The sequence below is a fragment of the Physeter macrocephalus genome, chromosome 6 (genome assembly GCF_002837175.3).
Source record: "Physeter macrocephalus isolate SW-GA chromosome 6, ASM283717v5, whole genome shotgun sequence".
NCBI classification, from domain to species: Eukaryota; Metazoa; Chordata; class Mammalia; order Artiodactyla; family Physeteridae; genus Physeter; species Physeter macrocephalus.
Window position 1 is genome coordinate 87,772,489 of NC_041219.1, and position 8,258 is coordinate 87,780,746.

General features: G+C 39.0%; 1 protein-coding gene across 1 annotated transcript in view; it reads right to left on the bottom strand.

Annotated features, from left to right (window-relative positions):
* SCN8A (sodium voltage-gated channel alpha subunit 8) overlaps window positions 1–8,258 on the bottom strand; it is a 174,878-nt gene that overhangs the window by 91,296 nt on the left and 75,324 nt on the right. The gene's annotated exons all lie outside the window — the stretch shown is intronic.

An 8,258-nucleotide genomic window follows, 5' to 3' on the forward strand; every position in this document is an offset into this window, starting at 1 on the left:
AAACCTTCAGGCAATATTAAGGCAAGAGAAACCTCTTTCCCTCACCTCCTTCCCCCTGCCCCGCCCCAGATTACATTACAAATAGATGACACTATCTTAGCAGTTTTACAGAATAAACTTTCCTTTCAGAAACAAGACATTTGAATGATACGTAAACTATTTTATGCCAGCTCTGGACAAGATACTTAAGTTTATTAATTTAGGATTCATTCACTCAACAAATATTTACTCAGTGCCTACTATATGCCAGGCAACGTTCTAGGTGCTTGGGAAGTATCAGTAAACAAGGCCACCCTAGTGTGAGGAGCTTATATTCTAAGGGGAGGAGACAGATAATAAATAAAAAACATAATGAGTAAGTAAATTACACCAAATGTGATAAGTGCTATGGAAAAAGGAAGAAGATCAGGGAAAGGCAGCTCTAGAGTGCAGGGGTCAGGGGATGGGGCGAATGGACAGATGACAGGTTTGGGTGGTTTTTTTTTTTGAAGTATAGTAGATTTACAATGTTGTGCCCATCTCTGCTGTATAGCAAAGTGACTCAGTTATACACATATACACATTCTTTTTTTTTAAAATAGTCTTTTCCATTATGGTTTATCCCACGAGATTGGATATAGTTCCCCGTGCTACACAATAGGACCCTATTGTTTATCCATTCTAAATGTAACAGTTTGCATCTATCAACCCCAAACTCCGAGTCTATCCCTCTCAGGTGGTCAGGGTAAGCCTACTGAGAAGAGAGATTTGAGCAAAAACTCGAAGGAGGTGAGGAGGGTTCTTCATTCCACCACTATTTACCTACCAAGTCTACTCTGTCTGGCTTTTAAGAGCCTCCATAATCAGCGTTGCCAAAATCATTCAACTACATTCCTGGCATGAATCCTCCTGTCCTGCCAAACCAGTACAGGTTATAGTAATTTAAACTTTGGTCTTGGCTCTCATTGCTCATCCTACCCAGAATGCCTTTTCCTGTCGCATGACTTCAAGTCAATTAAAATCTTTTTGAGCATGTTTTGTGCCAAGCATTGTGCTAAGCTCCTTGGATACAAGATTGAATAAAATTGCACTTTTAGGGAAGACATATATGTGAACTAGTAATTATGATGCAGGGTAAATACAAAGTTCAGTAACAAAAATCTGCATAATGTATGAGGCAGCAGGAGAGAGAGATTTTTCCCCCCTTGGGTGGGAAATGCAAGGGAAGAGAGTGTGTTGGGAGGTGTTCACAAAGGCAGGTAACTAAACATTTGGAAGGGGTTTTAAAGGATAGTGGAGATTAAGAGTGATTAATTGGGCAGATAAAGGAGGAAGGGTTGGCAAGGAAAGGGACCAACATAGGAATACAAAGGCACAGTAGCACAGAACAGGGGGTGTTTTCAGAGAATTGCTAAGTAATTCAGTGTTGATGGAAGATAAAATAGAGAGGGCAAGCAGCAGACTGTGAAGCTGGAGAGAGATGTAGGGGCCTACTAGACTGAGTTCCTAAGGACACAAGGTCAGTGGCAAGTACACAGCCCTAGCATCTCACCGTGCAGGTGAAAAAAGCAAATGGTCAAATGCTAGCCATTTTAAGTAGGTTTTTGTTTTTGTTTTGTTTTTTAATTTAAAGCAATACATTTTCATAATCATAAAAAGAGGAAGAGAAGACAAGTTCCATCTCATTACCCAACGATAACCTTTGCTGCTTATATATCTTTTCAAAACTTTTCTGTTAATATAACATAAATATAGCCTTAAAAAGACTCTCCTTCTCTCTCTCTCTCAAATGGGATTCTACCATAAATACTCTTCTGCACCTTGCATTAAAAAAATGAACCCTCACAAAGAAAAGCCCAGGACCAGATGGCTTCTCTGATGATTGCTACCAAATGTTTAAAGAAGAATTAACACCAATCCTTCACAAATTCTTCCAAAGAACAGAAGAAAAGGGCACACTTCCCAACTCATTCTGTAAGGTCAGTATTGCCTTGATACAAAACCATACAAAGACATTACAAGAAAAGAAAACTATAGACTAATATCCCTTATGAATATAGATACAAAAAGCCTCAACAAAATACCAGCCAACAGTATCTGGTAGCATATAAAATAAGGATTATACACCACAACCAAGTGAGATTTATCCCAGAAATGCAAAGATGATTTAACATATGAAAATCAATGTAATACAACATATTAATAAAATAAAGCATAATTACTGCATGATCATCTCAATAGATGCAGAAAAACATTTGACAAAATCCAATACTCTTTCATAATAAAAACATTAAACAAACTAGAAATAGAAGGGAACTTCCTTAACCTGATAAAGGGCATCTATGAAAAATCCACAGCTAACATCATTTTTAATGTTAAAAGGCTAAAAGCTTTCTCCCTAAAACGAGGAATAAGGATTCCACTCTCACCACTTCCATTCAACACTGTACTGGATGTTCTAGACAAGCCAATTAAGCAAGAAAAACTATTTCTATTTGCAGATGAAATGATCTCGTATATGGAAAACCCTAAGGAATACATACACACAAAACTATTAGCACTCATAAACAAGTTCAGCAAGGTTCCAAGACACAAGACCAACATATAAAAATCAGTTGTATTTCCATATACTAGCAATAAACAATCTGAAAATGAAATTAAGAAAACAACACTATGGGGTTTCCCTGGTGGCTCAGTGGTTAAGAATCCACCTGCCAATGCAGGGTACACGGGTTCGAGTCCTGGTCCAGGAAGATCCCACAAGCCGAGGAGCAACTAAGTCCGTGTGCCACAACTACTGAGCCTGCACTCTAGAGCCCACAAGCCACAACTACTGAGCCTGCGAACCACAACTACTGAGGCCACACGCCACAACTACTGAAGCCTGCGTGCCTAGAGCCCGTGCTCCGCAACAGGAGAAGCTACCGCAATGAAAAGCCCGTGCACCGCAACGAAGAGTAGCTCCCACTCACCGCAACTAGAGAAAGCCCACGTGCACAGCAGCGAAGACCCAACGCAGTCAAAAATAAATTAAATAAATAAATGTTTTTAAAATTATAAAAAGAAAAAAAAAGAAAGAAAACAACTCCATTTACAGGAGCATCCAAAAGAATAAAACACCTAGGAATAAATTTAACAAAAGAAGTATAAGACTTATACACTGAAAACTATAAAACATCATTAAAAGAAACTGAAAAAAACATAAATAAATGGAACGACATCTTGCACTCATGGATTGCAAGACTTAATATTGTTATGGTTCAGTGCAATCTCTATCAAAACTTCAACTGCCTTTTTGGGCACAAATTAACAAGCTGATCCTAAAATCTGTATAGAAATTTAAGGGAACCAAAATAGCCAAAACAATCTTGAAAAATAAGGACAAAGTTGAAGACTCGCACTTCTCCATTTCAAAGCTTACCACAAAGCTATAATAATCAAAACTGTGGTACTAACATAAGGATAGCCAAACACATCAATAGGATAGAATTGAGAGTCCAGAAATAAACCCATACATCTACAGTCAATTGATTTTTGACAAGGGTTCCAAGACAATTTAAAGGGGAAAGAGCAGTCTTCAATAAATGGTGCTGGGACAACTTGATAACCACATGCAAAAGAATGAATCTGAACCTCTATCTCACACCCGATATGAAAATTAACTCAAAATGGATCAAAGACCTAAATGTAAAGGCTAAAACTATAAAACTCATCGAAGAAAACACAGGTGTAAATCTTTATACATTTGGATTAGGCAATGGTGTCATAGATGTGACACCTAAAGCACAAGCAACCAAGGAAAATATAGATAAACTGGACTTCATCAAAATTCAAAACTTTTGTGCAGCAAATGACACTATTAAGAAAGTGAAAAGACAACCCAAAGGATGGGTGAAAATATTTGCAAATCATGTATCCAATAAGGGTTTAGCAGCCAGAATAGATTAAAAAAAAAAAAAACACCTACGACTCAACAGTAAAAAGACAAATAATCCAACTTAAAAATGGGTAAGGATTTGAATAGACATTTCTACAAAGCAGATATACAAACAGCCCAAAAGCACATGAAAAGATATTCAACATTATTAGTCATTAGGGAAATGCAAATAAAACCACAATGAGACACCTCTTTACATCCACTAGGATGGTAATAATTTAAAAAAAGAACATGGAAAAAAACAAATGTTGGCAAGAATATAAAGAAATTGGAACTCTCATATATTACTGGCAGGAATGTAAAATTGTTAATCCACTTTGGAAAACAGTTGGCAGTTCCTCAAAAGTTAAACAATGAGTTACCACATGACCCAGCAATTCCACTCCTAGCTATATATCCAGGACAACTAAAAACAGGTTCACACAAAAACGTATACATGGATGTTCATAAAAGCATTATTCAAAATACTGCAAAAGTGGAAACAACCCATCAACTGACAAACAGGTAAACAAAATGTGGCATATATCCATATAACAGGATACTCTACAGTCTTAAAAGGATTGAAATTCTGACATATGCTACAACATAGATGAACCTGGAAGACATCATGCTAAGTGAAATAAGCCAGACATAAAAGGACAAATGTTATATGATTCCACTTATCTGAGGTATCTAGAATTAACAAATTCATAAAGACAGAAAGTAGAATAGAGTTTATGAGGGGCCTCAGGCAGGAGGAATGGAGAGTTATTGTTTAATGGGCAAAGTTTCTGTTTGGGATGATAAAATTTGTGGAAATGGATAGTGGCGATGGTTGTACAACATGGTGGATGTATTTAATACCGCTGAATTGTGCACTTAAAAATGGTTAAAATGGCAAATTTTGTGTTATGTATAGTTTACCACAATAAAAATGTATTGACCCTTGAACAACATGGGTTTGAACTGCTCGGGTCCACCTGTACGTGGATTTTTTTCAATAGTAAATCCTACAGTACTACACGATCCACAGTCGGCTGAATCTGTGGCTGCGGAAGCACAGGTACAGAGGAACCGCAGACACTAAGGGACCGCAGGTGTGGGGGACACTGCATGTTTGGAGGGCTGGCTATAAATTATACGTGGATTTTCAATTATGCTGAGGGTCCACGGCCTTAACCCCTGCATCGTTCAAGGGTCAACTGTACATTATTACCTGAAAAGTGCCCAGTAAGGTGTTAATGATACACTTTTAAAAATCAGTTTTATTCCAAGCCAAATAATAGAATTAAGAATAGTAATAGCTAAAATGGTTCCCAACCCATTCTGAACTTCAGAAAGATTTAAGGAGCTTTTTGAAAAATAAGCACATCTGGGCCAAGAAAAAAAGAAAGAGAAGTTAAGTGTTTATACATGCTACAACATGGCCTTGCAAAATCTTGACAAGAGTTCAGACACAAAAGGCCACATGTTGTACGATTTCATTTACATGAAATGTCCAGAATAGGCAAATCTTGATGGAAAGTTGATTAGTGGCTGCCTAGGGTTGGATGGAGAGGGGATTAGGAACTCGCTGCAAATGGGTCTCTTTAGGGTGATGAAAAAATGTTCTGAAACTAGATAGTGGTAATGCCTGCAAACCTTGTGAACAAAAAGCCAATGAATTGTACACTTTAAAATGGTGGATTTTCTAGCTTGTGAACTGTATCTCAATGAAAACAAAACACCACAAAAACACACACAAAAATGAACCATGTAAGAGGTATAAGACATATAAAAAGGTCTAAAGAATGATACCACAAACATTTATGCACCCATCAGTTAGCCTAGGAAATAATGCCTTACCAGTACTGCTCCTTTCTGCACTCCTTTCCAAATACACACTCTCCTTCCCACAGAGGTCAGCGATATTTTGAATTTGGTACTGAGGTCCCACTTTTCTATGGTATATTTCCAGTTACCCTGAGCTTCCCCTTTTCTACACTCAGAGTTTGTGTCTTTCATCATTCTCCCAGCTCTTTTTGTACCCTCCCCTCCACCCTCCCCACCTACTCCTAGAACTAGGTTTCAAGCTCTTGGAGAGCAGGAACCAACCTCACTCACACTTCCTCCCACAGCTCCAATATAATGCTCAACCCAAGCACTCCCAATAAACGGTTGCTGGCAGATTTTTCAAAGTTCCTGTCCTCTCATCTTCTGCTCTTTCCTTTCCTAATCTGGCAGAGCCACACCAGTCTCTCCACAGTAGAAAAGCAGTGCTGGTACTGAGCCATATACATTCTGGAAATGTTCAATGCACCAGCCCCAGTGTGAGAATGCACTGCAATAATATTCTTCCTGTACTAGAAGGGACTGGTTCCAGTGGGGTACGCTGCAGGGAAAGACAAATCCTAAAAGCAAGAGGAAGTAGTAGACTTGGGGTTAGGCTGAAAGAGGTCAAGGGCTGAGCTACAGCTCTTCCATATTTTGGCTTCCCAAAGAAACAAAGAGCCCCGCACTTTCCCAAAACCCCCTCTCTGAAGTACTTGTACTCCTCTGTGTTTCTATAGCAACCCCCCTCTCTGAAAATGCCAAGCCTTTTATATAACCTCCTCATTCAACCTCATAATATTCCCATGAAGTATGTGTGAAGGAGGGATTATTATCCTCTATGCATTTCACAAAAGCTCAGGAGAGGGACACCACCTATCAAAGGTCAGGCAGCAAGGAGCAACATATTATTCCAAGTTTAGAGCCTCTTTACAGCTCCTATTGTGCCAGATTGAGAGGCAGTTCAATGGGAATATGGCAGAGAATGAACCTGGTGTGGGGGATGGAGTCTCTGGTGAATGAGAAAGTTGAGCCCCTGGGGTACACTGCATAAAAGCCTCAGCAACAGCGGAAGAAGCACTGGCCCGTGCCCCAGGATCTAAAACTACCAGGCTGGGCCTTTACAAATTCACCTACCTGCCTTAGAAGAAGATAGGCAACAGGGTTTTTAAAAGTTAACAAACTCTGCACCTTCCCAATTTCTCATCGTTTAGTTTGGTCATGATGGAAAGATAGGTCTAGAGGAACCACTGAGGGTGTTTCCTATCTCAGAATCAGAGCCTGCACAGCACCTGGCATGGAGCAGATGCTCGAGAAATGCCTGTTGCTTGGTGACTGAACAAATGCTTGTATGTCTGAGGTGAGGGAAAAGGACAAGAGGAAAAGGAAAAGGAAGACGTTAGGAAACTGAAGTTGTTAGGCCTTGGTTGAAGAAAAACTAGGAGGTAGCTAGGATTCTGAATGAGTACAGTGCTGAGTTGGCAAGAAAGAGATTGATGATCCTGAGGGAAACTAGGTCTTTTTAATGAATTTTAAAACGATGGTTTTGTAGGTATAAAGGCTTCCTTATGGACATTTTATGTGTGAAGTAGAAATTTCATAATTAATTTGGATACTGAATACTGCACACAGAATAGTTTATCATCACTCCTTTCTAAATATTTATACCCTCTATCTTTATCAAGTATAAAAACAGGAGATATTTTTTCTCTTCAAAGAGAAATAAACATCTAGCTTACACTAAACCTCCAGAAACGAAGGTGAATCCTCCATACTTCAAGCAGCAAGTTGTATTACAATAAAACATACTTTATTGTTAAAATAATTAGATTTACATATGCTTAATTCATATGCAGTTTTTCAAACTTCATCTTTTGCATAAAGCAAGATGCTGTTTGGACCAACACAAGTTCTCAAAGCTTAGGAATCTCCTTTTAACACTGGGGCTTGCAGTGCTTATCTGAGAGATAGAATAATATATATCAGGGGTCAGCAAACCATTTTTGTAAAGGGTCAGATAGCAAATATTATAGGTTCTATGGGCCATACAGTCCCTGTCGCAACAACCTGCCATTGTAGTTGCAAAAGTAACCACAGACAATATGTAAACAAATAAGAGTGGCTGTGTTCAAATAAAACTTTATTTACAGACAAGGAAATTTTAATTTCATAAAATTTTCACATATCACAAAATAGTATTATGCTCTTGACTTTTCCCCAACCCTTTAAAAATGTGAAAACCCTTCTTTTTTTTTTACCCACACCGTGAGGCTTGTGGGATCTTAGTTCCCCAACCAGGGATGGAACCTGTGCCCCCTGCAGTGGAAGCGCAGAGTCCTAACCACTGGACCGCCAGGGAAGTCCCGTGAAAATCCTTCTTAACTCATGGGCTGTACAAAAGCAAATGGCAGAGCTGATCTGAGCCAGGGGTCAAGGTTGGCTAATCCTTGTTATATACTAACACCAGTTCTGACCTAACCCAGACTGGTTGCTTAAGAATGATCTGATTAGGGCTTCCCTGGTGGCGCAGTGGTTGCGCGTCCGCCTGCCGATG